The sequence below is a fragment of the Phyllobates terribilis genome, unplaced genomic scaffold (genome assembly GCF_046119375.1).
Source record: "Phyllobates terribilis strain yellow unplaced genomic scaffold, ASM4611937v1 Scaffold_142__1_contigs__length_4687701, whole genome shotgun sequence".
In the NCBI taxonomy this organism is placed as follows: Eukaryota; Metazoa; Chordata; class Amphibia; order Anura; family Dendrobatidae; genus Phyllobates; species Phyllobates terribilis.
The window spans coordinates 2,111,083-2,130,883 of NW_027362902.1; the positions used below are offsets into that span (position 1 = coordinate 2,111,083).

General features: G+C 44.9%; 10 non-coding genes and 1 pseudogene across 10 annotated transcripts; all 11 read left to right on the plus strand.

Annotated features, from left to right (window-relative positions):
* Window positions 1-899: 899 nt before the first annotated feature.
* Window positions 900-1,090, plus strand: LOC141206857 (U2 spliceosomal RNA). The gene has a single exon (XR_012277396.1). It is a non-coding gene; the product is annotated as a U2 spliceosomal RNA (small nuclear RNA).
* A 1,112-nt stretch (window positions 1,091-2,202) lies between these two features.
* Window positions 2,203-2,393, plus strand: LOC141206858 (U2 spliceosomal RNA). The gene has a single exon (XR_012277397.1). It is a non-coding gene; the product is annotated as a U2 spliceosomal RNA (small nuclear RNA).
* A 2,313-nt stretch (window positions 2,394-4,706) lies between these two features.
* LOC141206181 (U2 spliceosomal RNA) lies at window positions 4,707-4,897 on the plus strand. The gene has a single exon (XR_012276847.1). It is a non-coding gene; the product is annotated as a U2 spliceosomal RNA (small nuclear RNA).
* Window positions 4,898-6,012: 1,115 nt separating this feature from the next.
* On the plus strand, window positions 6,013-6,128 carry LOC141206390 (U2 spliceosomal RNA; annotated as a pseudogene).
* Window positions 6,129-6,652: 524 nt separating this feature from the next.
* LOC141206201 (U2 spliceosomal RNA) lies at window positions 6,653-6,834 on the plus strand. Its single transcript, XR_012276866.1, has one exon. It is a non-coding gene; the product is annotated as a U2 spliceosomal RNA (small nuclear RNA).
* Window positions 6,835-7,949: 1,115 nt separating this feature from the next.
* Window positions 7,950-8,140, plus strand: LOC141206859 (U2 spliceosomal RNA). The gene has a single exon (XR_012277398.1). It is a non-coding gene; the product is annotated as a U2 spliceosomal RNA (small nuclear RNA).
* Window positions 8,141-9,255: 1,115 nt separating this feature from the next.
* LOC141206861 (U2 spliceosomal RNA) lies at window positions 9,256-9,446 on the plus strand. The gene has a single exon (XR_012277399.1). It is a non-coding gene; the product is annotated as a U2 spliceosomal RNA (small nuclear RNA).
* Window positions 9,447-10,561: 1,115 nt separating this feature from the next.
* LOC141206862 (U2 spliceosomal RNA) lies at window positions 10,562-10,752 on the plus strand. Its single transcript, XR_012277400.1, has one exon. It is a non-coding gene; the product is annotated as a U2 spliceosomal RNA (small nuclear RNA).
* A 1,115-nt stretch (window positions 10,753-11,867) lies between these two features.
* LOC141206863 (U2 spliceosomal RNA) lies at window positions 11,868-12,058 on the plus strand. Its single transcript, XR_012277401.1, has one exon. It is a non-coding gene; the product is annotated as a U2 spliceosomal RNA (small nuclear RNA).
* A 1,115-nt stretch (window positions 12,059-13,173) lies between these two features.
* Window positions 13,174-13,364, plus strand: LOC141206865 (U2 spliceosomal RNA). The gene has a single exon (XR_012277403.1). It is a non-coding gene; the product is annotated as a U2 spliceosomal RNA (small nuclear RNA).
* Window positions 13,365-19,357: 5,993 nt separating this feature from the next.
* On the plus strand, window positions 19,358-19,539 carry LOC141206298 (U2 spliceosomal RNA). Its single transcript, XR_012276936.1, has one exon. It is a non-coding gene; the product is annotated as a U2 spliceosomal RNA (small nuclear RNA).
* Window positions 19,540-19,801: the final 262 nt, after the last annotated feature.

The window sequence follows — 19,801 nt, forward strand, 5'->3', positions numbered from 1 at the left end:
CTTTCTAGCTCTCCCTTTTTACTTCCTTTTGGATAAACAGACATATTAGGCAAGCATTTTGGAGCTTTCACCTAAATAACTACAGGTGGTGAGATAAGCTGCACAATATAATTGACCTTTCAGTATATTGTTGCACACACACCATCTATTTAGCAAATGCCCTTGTTATCAACAGCAGCCTTTTAAACTTACCTGAGCTAACAGGTATGTGCGCTGGTTACTCTGCTGCGCTTAAAATTTCTTTTTTGGTTTGCTACAATGCCTTTTCTGAAACGTTGTCTCCTTCTGCTGGAACACTGACTTCTTTCATTTAATGCCTGCAGACTATAAAAGAGAACCCAACCCAAAAAGTTTGGTTGATTAGTCTGTGGCATTCTGTTAAACTGTTGCTTATGGCGGTCTCTGTGAGCTTCTCAGCGACATTCAGCCAGCCAGGTATCCTGCCTGCAGTAGATGGAATGTGGCAATGGAACGCTGGCTGCGCGTGTCATAATAGGCTCTGAGCCTTTATATACCTGTGCACAGCAGCAGCCACCTTCAGTCTGCTGCTGGACAGCCAGCAGCAGCAGCAGCAGGAGAGGTATGTAATCAGGAGCCCTCCTGCTAAGGGTAGACAGCTGCTCGTTCCACCCCACCCCCCGCCTTAATTGGTTCTCCTCCCTTCCAACGGTGTTGAGGCGGGTGGGAACAGCAGGGGGTGAAGGTGCTGTGTTTAAAGAGGTGGAGTTATGCAGATCTAAAACGCGTGGATTGCAGCAGCAGCAAGCCGAAAAGTGCAGGCATGTAAGGGATCTAGAGGTTGACAACATGTCTTCTTAACGGGAGTCCAGGAGCTCATCTCCACAAATGGACTTTTCAGGATCCTTGGGTGGCTCCGTAGTTTGAAACCAATTCTGGTTATCGCTTCTCGGCCTTTTGGCTAAGATCAAGTGTAGTATCTGTTCTTATCAGTTTAATATCTGATACGTCCCCTATCTGGGGACCATATATTAAATGGATTTTTAGAACAGGGAGATGGAAAAAGAGCTTGCTCTGTCCACTCCACGCATTGACCTGGTATTGCAGTATCTCCAGGACCGGTGCACCCCTTCTTTAATGCAGTTTCTAAAATCAGAAAGAATTGAATTCAATGTTTTTTGTTCATTTTGCTTGTTTGTCGGATTTTGGGATGGACTCTTTGGCTTTGCTTTTCTTCTCCTCATTGGATTTTTCATGTTCAAAGTTGCAGAAGCCAGATTACAAGCTCATTTTGGTTCAACTTCAGCAACTGTGCATTGCATTGCCATGTAATGTGATGCAATGCTATCTTTCTAGCTCTCCCTTTTTACTTCCTTTTGGATAAACAGACATATTAGGCAAGCATTTTGGAGCTTTCACCTAAATAACTACAGGTGGTGAGATAAGCTGCACAATATAATTGACCTTTCAGTATATTGTTGCACACACACCATCTATTTAGCAAATGCCCTTGTTATCAACAGCAGCCTTTTAAACTCACCTGAGCTAACAGGTATGTGCGCTGGTTACTCTGCTGCGCTTAAAATTTCTTTTTTGGTTTGCTACAATGCCTTTTCTGAAACGTTGTCTCCTTCTGCTGGAACACTGACTTCTTTCATTTAATGCCTGCAGACTATAAAAGAGAACCCAACCCAAAAAGTTTGGTTGATTAGTCTGTGGCATTCTGTTAAACTGTTGCTTATGGCGGTCTCTGTGAGCTTCTCAGCGACATTCAGCCAGCCAGGTATCCTGCCTGCAGTAGATGGAATGTGGCAATGGAACGCTGGCTGCGCGTGTCATAATAGGCTCTGAGCCTTTATATACCTGTGCACAGCAGCAGCCACCTTCAGTCTGCTGCTGGACAGCCAGCAGCAGCAGCAGGAGAGGTATGTAATCAGGAGCCCTCCTGCTAAGGGTAGACAGCTGCTCGTTCCACCCCACCCCCCGCCTTAATTGGTTCTCCTCCCTTCCAACGGTGTTGAGGCGGGTGGGAACAGCAGGGGGTGAAGGTGCTGTGTTTAAAGAGGTGGAGTTATGCAGATCTAAAACGCGTGGATTGCAGCAGCAGCAAGCCGAAAAGTGCAGGCATGTAAGGGATCTAGAGGTTGACAACATGTCTTCTTAACGGGAGTCCAGGAGCTCATCTCCACAAATGGACTTTTCAGGATCCTTGGGTGGCTCCGTAGTTTGAAACCAATTCTGGTTATCGCTTCTCGGCCTTTTGGCTAAGATCAAGTGTAGTATCTGTTCTTATCAGTTTAATATCTGATACGTCCCCTATCTGGGGACCATATATTAAATGGATTTTTAGAACAGGGAGATGGAAAAAGAGCTTGCTCTGTCCACTCCACGCATTGACCTGGTATTGCAGTATCTCCAGGACCGGTGCACCCCTTCTTTAATGCAGTTTCTAAAATCAGAAAGAATTGAATTCAATGTTTTTTGTTCATTTTGCTTGTTTGTCGGATTTGGGGATGGACTCTTTGGCTTTGCTTTTCTTCTCCTCATTGGATTTTTCATGTTCAAAGTTGCAGAAGCCAGATTACAAGCTCATTTTGGTTCAACTTCAGCAACTGTGCATTGCATTGCCATGTAATGTGATGCAATGCTATTGACGCGCCCCCTGGGACATATTCCTTTTTGAGGGGAATACCCGGCACCGGATCAGATGGGGGGTTGTAGTCTCCGAGCGGCTGTGACCCGGCCCGTGCCCAGGGCGTCAAACTCAGTGTTATGTGGCAGTCCTACAGATGTTATTAAGAGTTCTTTTGTGTCGACTACGCCACCCGTTGTGATGCGGTCACTGTGGCCGCCGCTGCAGCAGGGTCCGCTGAGGCTGATGGTGGGTGCGCAGCTTGGTGGGATAACCCCCAACGGGAGGGGTATAGCCTCAGAGGGGACAGGTGCAGAGGATGGGGGTTGTGGTGGTGCAGTGCAGACGGCAATGAAGACAGAGTCGGGTTGTGCAGTTAAGGGTGTTTACTTACTGCAGATGTTGTACTGGTCACTCCAGCTTCGAGTGACCACCCGAGCCGTGCTGCGTCCACCAGGTCCTGGATCCAGCCAACCCCCAAACAAGTCCGGAGCGTGGCCCTGAGCTCTCCTTCTGTCCCGTTCTCTGGCCGTCCCCACCAGTGATCCACCTAGGTCCAGCTCCCTCGGGCCTTCTGTTGGGACACCCTTGGCCCTGGGTTCCCTGACCCTTCATGTGGTGTGCCTTCGGGGTGGATGTGGTGGGTGACCGTGGCAAACGCTGCCCACGGTCTCCGGTCTCTGGCTGGGGAATGTTTTTACCCCCACCAGCTTGGGTTCCGGTGCCCTGATGCCGACTCCTCACCCGGTGCTTTAATTTGGGTTCTTGGGTCCTCTCTGCTGTTTCCCCCTCTGGGTCTTTCTCTCTCTTCTCCTCTCTCACTCTGGGTCCTTCTTCTCCTCTGCTCCTGACTTGTTCTCTGCATCTGACCCTGTTCTTAGTTGGTGCCCACCTTATATACACCCTCTATGTGTGAGCTCAGGTGACCAGCACCCAATGAGCTCCTATCTCTACCCAGACTGCACCCCCTATCTGCCCCTACACTACATGGGATGTTCCACCCCCCTCCCACTCCAGCCAGGAACAGACTCGGTCGTACCTGCACATTTCTAAGTGGGAGTACCGTCGGTCTGCTCCTCGGAAATGGGATGTGTGTAGTGCATGCAGCCTACCGAGCTCAGATCCACACTCCATCCTTGCCCGGGAGTGGAATATCACACCTCTGGGTTGAGGTGCAATACCCCTGTAGCAGCCGAATCCTCAGGGTGCTACACTATCTTTCTAGCTCTCCCTTTTTACTTCCTTTTGGATAAACAGACATATTAGGCAAGCATTTTGGAGCTTTCACCTAAATAACTACAGGTGGTGAGATAAGCTGCACAATATAATTGACCTTTCAGTATATTGTTGCACACACACCATCTATTTAGCAAATGCCCTTGTTATCAACAGCAGCCTTTTAAACTCACCTGAGCTAACAGGTATGTGGGCTGGTTACTCTGCTGCGCTTAAAATTTCTTTTTTGGTTTGCTACAATGCCTTTTCTGAAACGTTGTCTCCTTCTGCTGGAACACTGACTTCTTTCATTTAATGCCTGCAGACTATAAAAGAGAACCCAACCCAAAAAGTTTGGTTGATTAGTCTGTGGCATTCTGTTAAACTGTTGCTTATGGCGGTCTCTGTGAGCTTCTCAGCGACATTCAGCCAGCCAGGTATCCTGCCTGCAGTAGATGGAATGTGGCAATGGAACGCTGGCTGCGCGTGTCATAATAGGCTCTGAGCCTTTATATACCTGTGCACAGCAGCAGCCACCTTCAGTCTGCTGCTGGACAGCCAGCAGCAGCAGCAGCAGGAGAGGTATGTAATCAGGAGCCCTCCTGCTAAGGGTAGACAGCTGCTCGTTCCACCCCACCCCCCGCCTTAATTGGTTCTCCTCCCTTCCAACGGTGTTGAGGCGGGTGGGAACAGCAGGGGGTGAAGGTGCTGTGTTTAAAGAGGTGGAGTTATGCAGATCTAAAACGCGTGGATTGCAGCAGCAGCAAGCCGAAAAGTGCAGGCATGTAAGGGATCTAGAGGTTGACAACATGTCTTCTTAACGGGAGTCCAGGAGCTCATCTCCACAAATGGACTTTTCAGGATCCTTGGGTGGCTCCGTAGTTTGAAACCAATTCTGGTTATCGCTTCTCGGCCTTTTGGCTAAGATCAAGTGTAGTATCTGTTCTTATCAGTTTAATATCTGATACGTCCCCTATCTGGGGACCATATATTAAATGGATTTTTAGAACAGGGAGATGGAAAAAGATCTTGCTCTGACCACTCCACGCATTGACCTGGTATTGCAGTATCTCCAGGACCGGTGCACCCCTTCTTTAATGCAGTTTCTAAAATCAGAAAGAATTGAATTCAATGTTTTTTGTTCATTTTGCTTGTTTGTCGGATTTGGGGATGGACTCTTTGGCTTTGCTTTTCTTCTCCTCATTGGATTTTTCATGTTCAAAGTTGCAGAAGCCAGATTACAAGCTCATTTTGGTTCAACTTCAGCAACTGTGCATTGCATTGCCATGTAATGTGATGCAATGCTATCTTTCTAGCTCTCCCTTTTTACTTCCTTTTGGATAAACAGACATATTAGGCAAGCATTTTGGAGCTTTCACCTAAATAACTACAGGTGGTGAGATAAGCTGCACAATATAATTGACCTTTCAGTATATTGTTGCACACACACCATCTATTTAGCAAATGCCCTTGTTATCAACAGCAGCCTTTTAAACTCACCTGAGCTAACAGGTATGTGCGCTGGTTACTCTGCTGTGCTTAAAATTTCTTTTTTGGTTTGCTACAATGCCTTTTCTGAAACGTTGTCTCCTTCTGCTGGAACACTGACTTCTTTCATTTAATGCCTGCAGACTGTAAAAGAGAACCCAACCCAAAAAGTTTGGTTGATTAGTCTGTGGCATTCTGTTAAACTGTTGCTTATGGCGGTCTCTGTGAGCTTCTCAGCGACATTCAGCCAGCCAGGTATCCTGCCTGCAGTAGATGGAATGTGGCAATGGAACGCTGGCTGCGCGTGTCATAATAGGCTCTGAGCCTTTATATACCTGTGCACAGCAGCAGCCACCTTCAGTCTGCTGCTGGACAGCCAGCAGCAGCAGCAGCAGGAGAGGTATGTAATCAGGAGCCCTCCTGCTAAGGGTAGACAGCTGCTCGTTCCACCCCACCCCCCGCCTTAATTGGTTCTCCTCCCTTCCAACGGTGTTGAGGTGGGTGGGAACAGCAGGGGGTGAAGGTGCTGTGTTTAAAGAGGTGGAGTTATGCAGATCTAAAACGCGTGGATTGCAGCAGCAGCAAGCCGAAAAGTGCAGGCATGTAAGGGATCTAGAGGTTGACAACATGTCTTCTTAACGGGAGTCCAGGAGCTCATCTCCACAAATGGACTTTTCAGGATCCTTGGGTGGCTCCGTAGTTTGAAACCAATTCTGGTTATCGCTTCTCGGCCTTTTGGCTAAGATCAAGTGTAGTATCTTTTGAAAAGGCAGTTTTGTCCTTGGGCTGCCCTAGTAAATTGATGCATATTACACACTGGTTTGGTGCACTTGTTAGTACGCCAGGTGGCTCATAGAGTTATCTGATGGAAAACATGGCCCTCCAGGATCGAAGTCACTAGGCTGGGTAAGTGTGAGGGCTTTGGAGCAATGTGCCCCAGGAGTAGGCGCCCTGGTGGGAGTCCAAGCTTACTGGGACTGGGAACCCCAGAAAGACTTGGCTTCGTAGCACGCCGCACCTTTGCCAATCATACTTTCTGAGCAACCCCCCCTATTCCTGGCCTCCGGGCTAGGAAGGGGAATTTTTATAAACCCGGTCGGAGGTCCGGTCAGCTTTGGGCTGAGAAACCAACACAGGCTCCAGCTCCACTAGGGTGGCAGCCTAGATGGAAGCTGGGAGCACGAAAACGGCTCTTCTCCGGCTTCGGCTAGGGAGAGCATCGGAGATCCCTGACCCTCGCTGTGGCCTTCTGGCTCGGAGGGATGGGGATGATTTATTGGGAACCCTCTCCTCCGGGAAGGGTCCACATGAATCCTCACCTCGTGCGCTGTTTTGGTGTGACTTCGGTCACATTTTTCAGTGCCTTGGATGCAGCTTCAATCAAAAAATCTGTTCTTATCAGTTTAATATCTGATACGTCCCCTATCTGGGGACCATATATTAAATGGATTTTTAGAACAGGGAGATGGAAAAAGAGCTTGCTCTGTCCACTCCACGCATTGACCTGGTATTGCAGTATCTCCAGGACCGGTGCACTCCTTCTTTAATGCAGTTTCTAAAATCAGAAAGAATTGAATTCAATGTTTTTTGTTCATTTTGCTTGTTTGTCGGATTTGGGGATGGACTCTTTGGCTTTGCTTTTCTTCTCCTCATTGGATTTTTCATGTTCAAAGTTGCAGAAGCCAGATTACAAGCTCATTTTGGTTCAACTTCAGCAACTGTGCATTGCATTGCCATGTAATGTGATGCAATGCTATCTTTCTAGCTCTCCCTTTTTACTTCCTTTTGGATAAACAGACATATTAGGCAAGCATTTTGGAGCTTTCACCTAAATAACTACAGGTGGTGAGATAAGCTGCACAATATAATTGACCTTTCAGTATATTGTTGCACACACACCATCTATTTAGCAAATGCCCTTGCTATCAACAGCAGCCTTTTAAACTCACCTGAGCTAACAGGTATGTGCGCTGGTTACTCTGCTGCGCTTAAAATTTCTTTTTTGGTTTGCTACAATGCCTTTTCTGAAACGTTGTCTCCTTCTGCTGGAACACTGACTTCTTTCATTTAATGCCTGCAGACTATAAAAGAGAACCCAACCCAAAAAGTTTGGTTGATTAGTCTGTGGCATTCTGTTAAACTGTTGCTTATGGCGGTCTCTGTGAGCTTCTCAGCGACATTCAGCCAGCCAGGTATCCTGCCTGCAGTAGATGGAATGTGGCAATGGAACGCTGGCTGCGCGTGTCATAATAGGCTCTGAGCCTTTATATACCTGTGCACAGCAGCAGCCACCTTCAGTCTGCTGCTGGACAGCCAGCAGCAGCAGCAGCAGGAGAGGTATGTAATCAGGAGCCCTCCTGCTAAGGGTAGACAGCTGCTCGTTCCACCCCACCCCCCGCCTTAATTGGTTCTCCTCCCTTCCAACGGTGTTGAGGCGGGTGGGAACAGCAGGGGGTGAAGGTGCTGTGTTTAAAGAGGTGGAGTTATGCAGATCTAAAACGCGTGGATTGCAGCAGCAGCAAGCCGAAAAGTGCAGGCATGTAAGGGATCTAGAGGTTGACAACATGTCTTCTTAACGGGAGTCCAGGAGCTCATCTCCACAAATGGACTTTTCAGGATCCTTGGGTGGCTCCGTAGTTTGAAACCAATTCTGGTTATCGCTTCTCGGCCTTTTGGCTAAGATCAAGTGTAGTATCTGTTCTTATCAGTTTAATATCTGATACGTCCCCTATCTGGGGACCATATATTAAATGGATTTTTAGAACAGGGAGATGGAAAAAGAGCTTGCTCTGTCCACTCCACGCATTGACCTGGTATTGCAGTATCTCCAGGACCGGTGCACCCCTTCTTTAATGCAGTTTCTAAAATCAGAAAGAATTGAATTCAATGTTTTTTGTTCATTTTGCTTGTTTGTCGGATTTGGGGATGGACTCTTTGGCTTTGCTTTTCTTCTCCTCATTGGATTTTTCATGTTCAAAGTTGCAGAAGCCAGATTACAAGCTCATTTTGGTTCAACTTCAGCAACTGTGCATTGCATTGCCATGTAATGTGATGCAATGCTATCTTTCTAGCTCTCCCTTTTTACTTCCTTTTGGATAAACAGACATATTAGGCAAGCATTTTGGAGCTTTCACCTAAATAACTACAGGTGGTGAGATAAGCTGCACAATATAATTGACCTTTCAGTATATTGTTGCACACACACCATCTATTTAGCAAATGCCCTTGTTATCAACAGCAGCCTTTTAAACTCACCTGAGCTAACAGGTATGTGCGCTGGTTACTCTGCTGCGCTTAAAATTTCTTTTTTGGTTTGCTACAATGCCTTTTCTGAAACGTTGTCTCCTTCTGCTAGAACACTGACTTCTTTCATTTAATGCCTGCAGACTATAAAAGAGAACCCAACCCAAAAAGTTTGGTTGATTAGTCTGTGGCATTCTGTTAAACTGTTGCTTATGGCGGTCTCTGTGAGCTTCTCAGCGACATTCAGCCAGCCAGGTATCCTGCCTGCAGTAGATGGAATGTGGCAATGGAACGCTGGCTGCGCGTGTCATAATAGGCTCTGAGCCTTTATATACCTGTGCACAGCAGCAGCCACCTTCAGTCTGCTGCTGGACAGCCAGCAGCAGCAGCAGCAGGAGAGGTATGTAATCAGGAGCCCTCCTGCTAAGGGTAGACAGCTGCTCGTTCCACCCCACCCCCCGCCTTAATTGGTTCTCCTCCCTTCCAACGGTGTTGAGGCGGGTGGGAACAGCAGGGGGTGAAGGTGCTGTGTTTAAAGAGGTGGAGTTATGCAGATCTAAAACGCGTGGATTGCAGCAGCAGCAAGCCGAAAAGTGCAGGCATGTAAGGGATCTAGAGGTTGACAACATGTCTTCTTAGCGGGAGTCCAGGAGCTCATCTCCACAAATGGACTTTTCAGGATCCTTGGGTGGCTCCGTAGTTTGAAACCAATTCTGGTTATCGCTTCTCGGCCTTTTGGCTAAGATCAAGTGTAGTATCTGTTCTTATCAGTTTAATATCTGATACGTCCCCTATCTGGGGACCATATATTAAATGGATTTTTAGAACAGGGAGATGGAAAAAGAGCTTGCTCTGTCCACTCCACGCATTGACCTGGTATTGCAGTATCTCCAGGACCGGTGCACCCCTTCTTTAATGCAGTTTCTAAAATCAGAAAGAATTGAATTCAATGTTTTTTGTTCATTTTGCTTGTTTGTCGGATTTGGGGATGGACTCTTTGGCTTTGCTTTTCTTCTCCTCATTGGATTTTTCATGTTCAAAGTTGCAGAAGCCAGATTACAAGCTCATTTTGGTTCAACTTCAGCAACTGTGCATTGCATTGCCATGTAATGTGATGCAATGCTATCTTTCTAGCTCTCCCTTTTTACTTCCTTTTGGATAAACAGACATATTAGGCAAGCATTTTGGAGCTTTCACCTAAATAACTACAGGTGGTGAGATAAGCTGCACAATATAATTGACCTTTCAGTATATTGTTGCACACACACCATCTATTTAGCAAATGCCCTTGTTATCAACAGCAGCCTTTTAAACTCACCTGAGCTAACAGGTATGTGCGCTGGTTACTCTGCTGCGCTTAAAATTTCTTTTTTGGTTTGCTACAATGCCTTTTCTGAAACGTTGTCTCCTTCTGCTGGAACACTGACTTCTTTCATTTAATGCCTGCAGACTATAAAAGAGAACCCAACCCAAAAAGTTTGGTTGATTAGTCTGTGGCATTCTGTTAAACTGTTGCTTATGGCGGTCTCTGTGAGCTTCTCAGCGACATTCAGCCAGCCAGGTATCCTGCCTGCAGTAGATGGAATGTGGCAATGGAACGCTGGCTGCGCGTGTCATAATAGGCTCTGAGCCTTTATATACCTGTGCACAGCAGCAGCCACCTTCAGTCTGCTGCTGGACAGCCAGCAGCAGCAGCAGCAGGAGAGGTATGTAATCAGGAGCCCTCCTGCTAAGGGTAGACAGCTGCTCGTTCCACCCCACCCCCCGCCTTAATTGGTTCTCCTCCCTTCCAACGGTGTTGAGGCGGGTGGGAACAGCAGGGGGTGAAGGTGCTGTGTTTAAAGAGGTGGAGTTATGCAGATCTAAAACGCGTGGATTGCAGCAGCAGCAAGCCGAAAAGTGCAGGCATGTAAGGGATCTAGAGGTTGACAACATGTCTTCTTAACGGGAGTCCAGGAGCTCATCTCCACAAATGGACTTTTCAGGATCCTTGGGTGGCTCCGTAGTTTGAAACCAATTCTGGTTATCGCTTCTCGGCCTTTTGGCTAAGATCAAGTGTAGTATCTGTTCTTATCAGTTTAATATCTGATACGTCCCCTATCTGGGGACCATATATTAAATGGATTTTTAGAACAGGGAGATGGAAAAAGAGCTTGCTCTGTCCACTCCACGCATTGACCTGGTATTGCAGTATCTCCAGGACCGGTGCACCCCTTCTATAATGCAGTTTCTAAAATCAGAAAGAATTGAATTCAATGTTTTTTGTTCATTTTGCTTGTTTGTCGGATTTGGGGATGGACTCTTTGGCTTTGCTTTTCTTCTCCTCATTGGATTTTTCATGTTCAAAGTTGCAGAAGCCAGATTACAAGCTCATTTTGGTTCAACTTCAGCAACTGTGCATTGCATTGCCATGTAATGTGATGCAATGCTATCTTTCTAGCTCTCCCTTTTTACTTCCTTTTGGATAAACAGACATATTAGGCAAGCATTTTGGAGCTTTCACCTAAATAACTACAGGTGGTGAGATAAGCTGCACAATATAATTGACCTTTCAGTATATTGTTGCACACACACCATCTATTTAGCAAATGCCCTTGTTATCAACAGCAGCCTTTTAAACTCACCTGAGCTAACAGGTATGTGCGCTGGTTACTCTGCTGCGCTTAAAATTTCTTTTTTGGTTTGCTACAATGCCTTTTCTGAAACGTTGTCTCCTTCTGCTGGAACACTGACTTCTTTCATTTAATGCCTGCAGACTATAAAAGAGAACCCAACCCAAAAAGTTTGGTTGATTAGTCTGTGGCATTCTGTTAAACTGTTGCTTATGGCAGTCTCTGTGAGCTTCTCAGCGACATTCAGCCAGCCAGGTATCCTGCCTGCAGTAGATGGAATGTGGCAATGGAACGCTGGCTGCGCGTGTCATAATAGGCTCTGAGCCTTTATATACCTGTGCACAGCAGCAGCCACCTTCAGTCTGCTGCTGGACAGCCAGCAGCAGCAGCAGCAGGAGAGGTATGTAATCAGGAGCCCTCCTGCTAAGGGTAGACAGCTGCTCGTTCCACCCCATCCCCCGCCTTAATTGGTTCTCCTCCCTTCCAACGGTGTTGAGGCGGGTGGGAACAGCAGGGGGTGAAGGTGCTGTGTTTAAAGAGGTAGAGTTATGCAGATCTAAAACGCGTGGATTGCAGCAGCAGCAAGCCGAAAAGTGCAGGCATGTAAGGGATCTAGAGGTTGACAACATGTCTTCTTAACGGGAGTCCAGGAGCTCATCTCCACAAATGGACTTTTCAGGATCCTTGGGTGGCTCCGTAGTTTGAAACCAATTCTGGTTATCGCTTCTCGGCCTTTTGGCTAAGATCAAGTGTAGTATCTGTTCTTATCAGTTTAATATCTGATACGTCCCCTATCTGGGGACCATATATTAAATGGATTTTTAGAACAGGGAGATGGAAAAAGAGCTTGCTCTGTCCACTCCACGCATTGACCTGGTATTGCAGTATCTCCAGGACCGGTGCACCCCTTCTTTAATGCAGTTTCTAAAATCAGAAAGAATTGAATTCAATGTTTTTTGTTCATTTTGCTTGTTTGTCGGATTTGGGGATGGACTCTTTGGCTTTGCTTTTCTTCTCCTCATTGGATTTTTCATGTTCAAAGTTGCAGAAGCCAGATTTCAAGCTCATTTTGGTTCAACTTCAGCAACTGTGCATTGCATTGCCATGTAATGTGATGCAATGCTATCTTTCTAGCTATCCCTTTTTACTTCCTTTTGGATAAACAGACATATTAGGCAAGCATTTTGGAGCTTTCACCTAAATAACTACAGGTGGTGAGATAAGCTGCACAATATAATTGACCTTTCAGTATATTGTTGCACACACACCATCTATTTAGCAAATGCCCTTGTTATCAACAGCAGCCTTTTAAACTCACCTGAGCTAACAGGTATGTGCGCTGGTTACTCTGCTGCGCTTAAAATTTCTTTTTTGGTTTGCTACAATGCCTTTTCTGAAACGTTGTCTCCTTCTGCTGGAACACTGACTTCTTTCATTTAATGCCTGCAGACTATAAAAGAGAACCCAACCCAAAAAGTTTGGTTGATTAGTCTGTGGCATTCTGTTAAACTGTTGCTTATGGCGGTCTCTGTGAGCTTCTCAGCGACATTCAGCCAGCCAGGTATCCTGCCTGCAGTAGATGGAATGTGGCAATGGAACGCTGGCTGCGCGTGTCATAATAGGCTCTGAGCCTTTATATACCTGTGCACAGCAGCAGCCACCTTCAGTCTGCTGCTGGACAGCCAGCAGCAGCAGCAGCAGGAGAGGTATGTAATCAGGAGCCCTCCTGCTAAGGGTAGACAGCTGCTCGTTCCACCCCACCCCCCGCCTTAATTGGTTCTCCTCCCTTCCAACGGTGTTGAGGCGGGTGGGAACAGCAGGGGGTGAAGGTGCTGTGTTTAAAGAGGTGGAGTTATGCAGATCTAAAACGCGTGGATTGCAGCAGCAGCAAGCCGAAAAGTGCAGGCATGTAAGGGATCTAGAGGTTGACAACATGTCTTCTTAACGGGAGTCCAGGAGCTCATCTCCACAAATGGACTTTTCAGGATCCTTGGGTGGCTCCGTAGTTTGAAACCAATTCTGGTTATCGCTTCTCGGCCTTTTGGCTAAGATCAAGTGTAGTATCTGTTCTTATCAGTTTAATATCTGATACGTCCCCTATCTGGGGACCATATATTAAATGGATTTTTAGAACAGGGAGATGGAAAAAGAGCTTGCTCTGTCCACTCCACGCATTGACCTGGTATTGCAGTATCTCCAGGACCGGTGCACCCCTTCTTTAATGCAGTTTCTAAAATCAGAAAGAATTGAATTCAATGTTTTTTGTTCATTTTGCTTGTTTGTCGGATTTGGGGATGGACTCTTTGGCTTTGCTTTTCTTCTCCTCATTGGATTTTTCATGTTCAAAGTTGCAGAAGCCAGATTACAAGCTCATTTTGGTTCAACTTCAGCAACTGTGCATTGCATTGCCATGTAATGTGATGCAATGCTATCTTTCTAGCTCTCCCTTTTTACTTCCTTTTGGATAAACAGACATATTAGGCAAGCATTTTGGAGCTTTCACCTAAATAACTACAGGTGGTGAGATAAGCTGCACAATATAATTGACCTTTCAGTATATTGTTGCACACACACCATCTATTTAGCAAATGCCCTTGTTATCAACAGCAGCCTTTTAAACTCACCTGAGCTAACAGGTATGTGCGCTGGTTACTCTGCTGCGCTTAAAATTTCTTTTTTGGTCTGCTACAATGCCTTTTCTGAAACGTTGTCTCCTTCTGCTGGAACACTGACTTCTTTCATTTAATGCCTGCAGACTATAAAAGAGACCCCAACCCAAAAAGTTTGGTTGATTAGTCTGTGGCATTCTGTTAAACTGTTGCTTATGGCGGTCTCTGTGAGCTTCTCAGCGACATTCAGCCAGCCAGGTATCCTGCCTGCAGTAGATGGAATGTGGCAATGGAACGCTGGCTGCGCGTGTCATAATAGGCTCTGAGCCTTTATATACCTGTGCACAGCAGCAGCCACCTTCAGTCTGCTGCTGGACAGCCAGCAGCAGCAGCAGCAGGAGAGGTATGTAATCAGGAGCCCTCCTGCTAAGGGTAGACAGCTGCTCGTTCCACCCCACCCCCCGCCTTAATTGGTTCTCCTCCCTTCCAACGGTGTTGAGGCGGGTGGGAACAGCAGGGGGTGAAGGTGCTGTGTTTAAAGAGGTGGAGTTATGCAGATCTAAAACGCGTGGATTGCAGCAGCAGCAAGCCGAAAAGTGCAGGCATGTAAGGGATCTAGAGGTTGACAACATGTCTTCTTAACGGGAGTCCAGGAGCTCATCTCCACAAATGGACTTTTTAGGATCCTTGGGTGGCTCCGTAGTTTGAAACCAATTCTGGTTATCGCTTCTCGGCCTTTTGGCTACGACCAAGTGTTGTTGCTGGAAGACTCCAAAGCCTATCGCATCCTCGGCCTTGAGGCATCGGCAGTTCTACTGTCTTAAGCCTCCTGCTGCTATAGGGGGTGTGCGTGCTGAAGAGAACCAAGAAGGCGATCGACTTATCTGAATATGGCGATGGCGACATCGGCTACTCTCCGTTCTGCTGGAGCTGGCGACTTGAAGATCAAGAACTCTTTCAAGATTGAAGTTGAAGAGCGAGCCCGTGACAAGTTCTCCCTGTCTTTCTTCGTGAGGAAGGTCCTGCTTGAGATCCTGCAGGTGAAAAGGGAGAACATTCTGGCACTTCAAGATGCTCCTGGACGCTTTGTGCTTACCCTGACCTCTGAAGTGGCATCTCAGAATTTTTACCATCAGATCAAGCTGAGACTTCAGGAGGAAGATCTTAAAGGACTGTGTTTTGTGACCCTCTGCCTGGCAGAAGAGAAGTCTGTGGTGGTTCATATGAGCAATCCGCATGTCTCTGAAAAGGATGTGGCTGCGTTTCTGCATAACTATTGCTCTGAGGTCTACTTTTCTCACAAAATCATGAACTCTGAGAGGTTGTGGACCGGAAAATACAAGTTCATCGTGAAGCTGAGAGAAGGTTTGGGAATTGGTGGACTCATTCATCCGCCTCAGAGCTTCCTGATTGGCAGAGAGAGAGGAAGACTCTTCTATCCAGGGATGCCTATCTTCTGCAGAAAATGTATGGACTTTGGGCATTCCTTTGAGAGCTGCAAGGAGGAGAACGCTCTTTGCAAGAAGTGCTATCAAAAAGGACATGTCACTCTGAACTGCCCAAATCAGATGATCTGTAATATCTGCCGTATCCCTGGGCACTCTTTTCGGGATTGTCCGTTGAGAAAAAAGACCTTCAGCTATGCAGATGCAGCTCGGGGGGGAGCCCCTCCGAAGCGGTCCAGTCCTGAAGAACAAACAGACAAATCCAAGGACCCTCCCGGGAACCCTTCTGGGGATCCGCCCAAGGACACTGCTGGGGACCCGCCTGGGGATAGCATTGTTCTCAAGGATTGGTCGGAGAGTCCAGATGGTCATGTGGTGGAGGAGAATCCAGCTGAGTCTGAAGTGGAGATGGGAGAGGAGTCTTCTAAGGAGGCTGGTGGTGAGGAGGAGGAGGAGGAGATTAACATTGACGTGGAGGTTTTGAGGAAAAGGAAAAAGGAGAAGTCGAGTTTGTTTAAGGGAGAGAGCGCCAGCAAAAGACCTGCTGGGCGTTTGAAAATAGTCCTCCCTAATTACTCACCTAAACCGATCATCTCAGTTCCTAAACCTGTAAACCCATCTGATCCGGTGAACATCGAGGAATTCTCAGACACGGACGTTTCTGCGGGTCCCTCTACCCCGGTCGGATTCATGTCAGATACGGACTCAAGCTCTGTTTAAATGATTTATGGCTACACTCAAAATTGCCTCACTAAATGTGAGGAGTTTAAAGGGCTCTGTCAAGAGAGCTGCTTTATTTTCTTACCTGATGACTTTAGATGCTGATATTTTTTTACTTCAAGAATGCGGCATTGACCATGACCCTAACTATAACAAACTAAGGGAAGATTGGGCGAACGGACCTTCCATCTGGTCCGGTGAAAATGGATTGCGTGCTACTGGTGTTGGCGTCCTGTTTAAAAACAAAGACTTTAAGGTTACCTCGTTCACTGAAGTTGAACCTGGACGTGCACTAGTTGTTAATGTGAGTTACTGTGGATCCGAGTTCAAGCTGATTAATGTTTATGCATCTCCGATTAAAGAGGAAAGATCCAGTTTATTAGATATCATCAAACTCTTTATACCTGGTCCTACACCAACTGTGGTTGGCGGTGACTTCAATTGTATCCGGTCTGATGAAAATAGGACATCAGGTACTAGAAGGAAAGACAAAACTGAGATGCAGTTAAAAAATCTAATCGACGATACTTGCCTGAATGATGTCTGGAGAGTAAAGAATACCTCTGAACCAGGATACACTTGGGAGAACAATCTTCTAAAATCAAGAATTGACTTTGTTCTGACATCACAGAGTTTTAAAGTGAATAAAGTGGATCTAACAGGTAACATCTTTTCTGACCACAAAACGTTAATTACTCACTTGGAATTGCCCAGTCTAGAGAAAGGGCGAGGTGTCTGGAAGTTGAACACTCTGCTGCTGGAAGATGAAAGTATAAAAGAGGAATTTTTGAAATTTTATAAAAAACTACAGGGGAAAAAACATTATTACAAAAGAATTCTAGAATGGTGGGAGTATGTGAAGTCTCAAATTAGACATTTTTTTCTCTTAGCTGGCAAAAGGAAGGCCAGACAGAATCAGAAATGGTTTAAAGACCTGAATACAAAACTGCAAACAGGTTACAAACTCAGAAATGCAGGGATAGATATGGAGGATGTTATTTTACAAGTCAAAGAAGACATTAAAAAAGCAATTGAACAGAAAGGCAAAGAAATAATTTTCAACGCCAAGGTAGAACATATGGAAAAAAATGAAACATGTTCCAGGTTCTTTTTCAAAAAATCTTTAGAACGCAAAGAATTAATTAAAGAACTTGATGGTGAAACAACTAAAGATGGACTGTTGGACAAAGCGCAAACTTTTTATCAAAATCTTTTTAGCGAAAAGAAAATTGACGCTGATTTTTTACCTGATGCTCTTAATTCATTGCAGAATCACCTTGAAAAGCAAGATCAAGAGTTGTTGATTGAAGATATCTGTGAAGAAGAACTGCTAAGTGCAATCAAAAGCTTTTCTAGAGGAAAAACACCGGGTACTGACGGACTACAAATTGAATTTTATCTTACTTTTTGGGAGATTTTAAAAGACGACCTGTTTGAGATTTTTAAAGCTGTCTTTTTATGTGACAAATTGCCTGAATCTTGGAGAAGTGGTGTGGTCACCCTGCTTTTTAAAAAAGGAGATAAGACTAATCTAGAGAACTGGAGACCAATCACGTTACTCAACGTAGATTATAAAATTATGGCAAAAATCATGGTGAACAGAATGAAGAAGGTGATAGAGAAGGTCGTGCATCCTGATCAGGTATGTGGTGTGCCTGGTCGTACAATTGCAGAAAACTTGAATATTATACGGGACGCAATTTGGTATCAGCAAGAGAGGAAGCAAAAGCTAGCTCTTCTGTCCCTTGATTTCCAGAAAGCGTACGACAGAGTCTCTCATAAGTACCTGTATTCTGTGTTAAAGAAAATGAAATTCCCGGATGTTTTTATTAAGCACATTGCACTTTTATATGATGGAAGTTTTAGCAGGATTTTAATTAATGGTTTTTTATCTTCAGAAGTTGTTCTAAAGTCGGGCGTCAAACAAGGATGCCCACTTTCGCCTCTGCTCTTTATCTGCGCAATCGAGCCTCTACTGGTAATGTTGAGGAAAGATAAGATGGTGAAAGGTGTACCCATACCAGGTGGAAATGGACTAAGTACTAAGTCACTGGGGTACATGGATGACATCACGATCCTGTGCGACTCAGAACAATCGCTGAGAAGAGCAGTAAGAACTACTGATTTTTTCTGTTTAGCATCTGCCTTCAAACTGAACTTGGAGAAGAGCGAATGTCTTGGATTCGGTGATTGGTCAGATGCGCAGATTCCTCAACTTAAAATAAGAAGTGATAAGATCAAAATTTTAGGTGTTGTGTTTACAAAAAAGAATGATGGAGAAGAAAGTTGGCAGTTGGTGAAGGAGAAAATGCAAAAGAAGATAAGTTTATGGAAACTCAGAAAATTATCAATGGAAGGTAAAAACTTGATCATTAAGTCTTTGTTGTTGCCGATAATGTTGTTTTTAAGTATGGTGTACCCCCCGAATGAGAACACAGTAAAGTTTCTCCAGAGACAAATTTTTCTTTTTCTGTGGGGATCAAAAATGGAGAAGGTTCGAAGAGAGACAATGTACAAGCAGCATAAATATGGTGGAAAGAATATCCCAAATATCAAAAAATTTTTGTACCTAAAGTTCTTTAGTTTTTGCTTCAAAATGACCAATCTAAGAACTCATTGGTCTTTCTACTTAAGATATGCAGCTGGAGATATCTTTAGGAAAAGAAAGTGGATAACATTGCCCCCAAATTCTCCTGTCCTAATTACACCGCCAAAACAATATGTCTTACTAGAAAAAACAATTAGACTTTATAACTTACCTGAAGTAGATGTGGAGATGCTGTCAAATTCAAGAAGACTGGCTCTGGAGACAAAGAGAAAAGAAACGATGACAGCAGTGGCAAACTTTACATACACTAAAAGTGGAAGAATTTGGAGAATGACTTATGCACCTTATCTAACAAATGAATATAAAGACTTGGCATGGGCAATAGTGCAAGAATGTGTTCCTGTTAGATTTTTTCAACACAGAAGGGGATTGTGCAATACTGCAAGATGCCCTAGAACAGGCTGTGTTAGAGAGGAAACAGTTTTACACACCTTTTGGAACTGTTTTTATGCCCAAAATGTCTGGAAAGAAGTTGGAAGTCTCTTAAAGTTTGTTACTGGTCTTAAGTTTTTAAATCACGAAGTAGTTTTATATGGAAATTTTACATGTCAATCAAAAGAAAAAGAAAGAGTCATTTGGATAATGATAAATGGAATAAAGAATGCGCTATGGAAAGTCCGAAACATATTGCTTTTTAAAAGAGATTTTATAAGTGAAAGTGAATGCATAAAATTAGCACTAAGTGAAATATATATTTATTACCTGTTAGATCTGAAGAGAATTGGGAAAAAAAGAGCCAAGAGTCTATGGAACTTTCATCTGTGGAACCTTGTAGCATGAACAGATTATAAGGCAAGAGAAATATTAGAAGAGAAATAACAACTGAAATATAAGAACAAAATGAAAAAGAAAAAAATCTGTTCTTATCAGTTTAATATCTGATACGTCCCCTATCTGGGGACCATATATTAAATGGATTTTTAGAACAGGGAGATGGAAAAAGAGCTTGCTCTGTCCACTCCACGCATTGACCTGGTATTGCAGTATCTCCAGGACCGGTGCACCCCTTCTTTAATGCAGTTTCTAAAATCAGAAAGAATTGAATTCAATGTTTTTTGTTCATTTTGCTTGTTTGTCGGATTTGGGGATGGACTCTTTGGCTTTGCTTTTCTTCTCCTCATTGGATTTTTCATGTTCAAAGTTGCAGAAGCCAGATTACAAGCTCATTTTGGTTCAACTTCAGCAACTGTGCATTGCATTGCCATGTAATGTGATGCAATGCTATCTTTCTAGCTCTCCCTTTTTACTTCCTTTTGGATAAACAGACATAT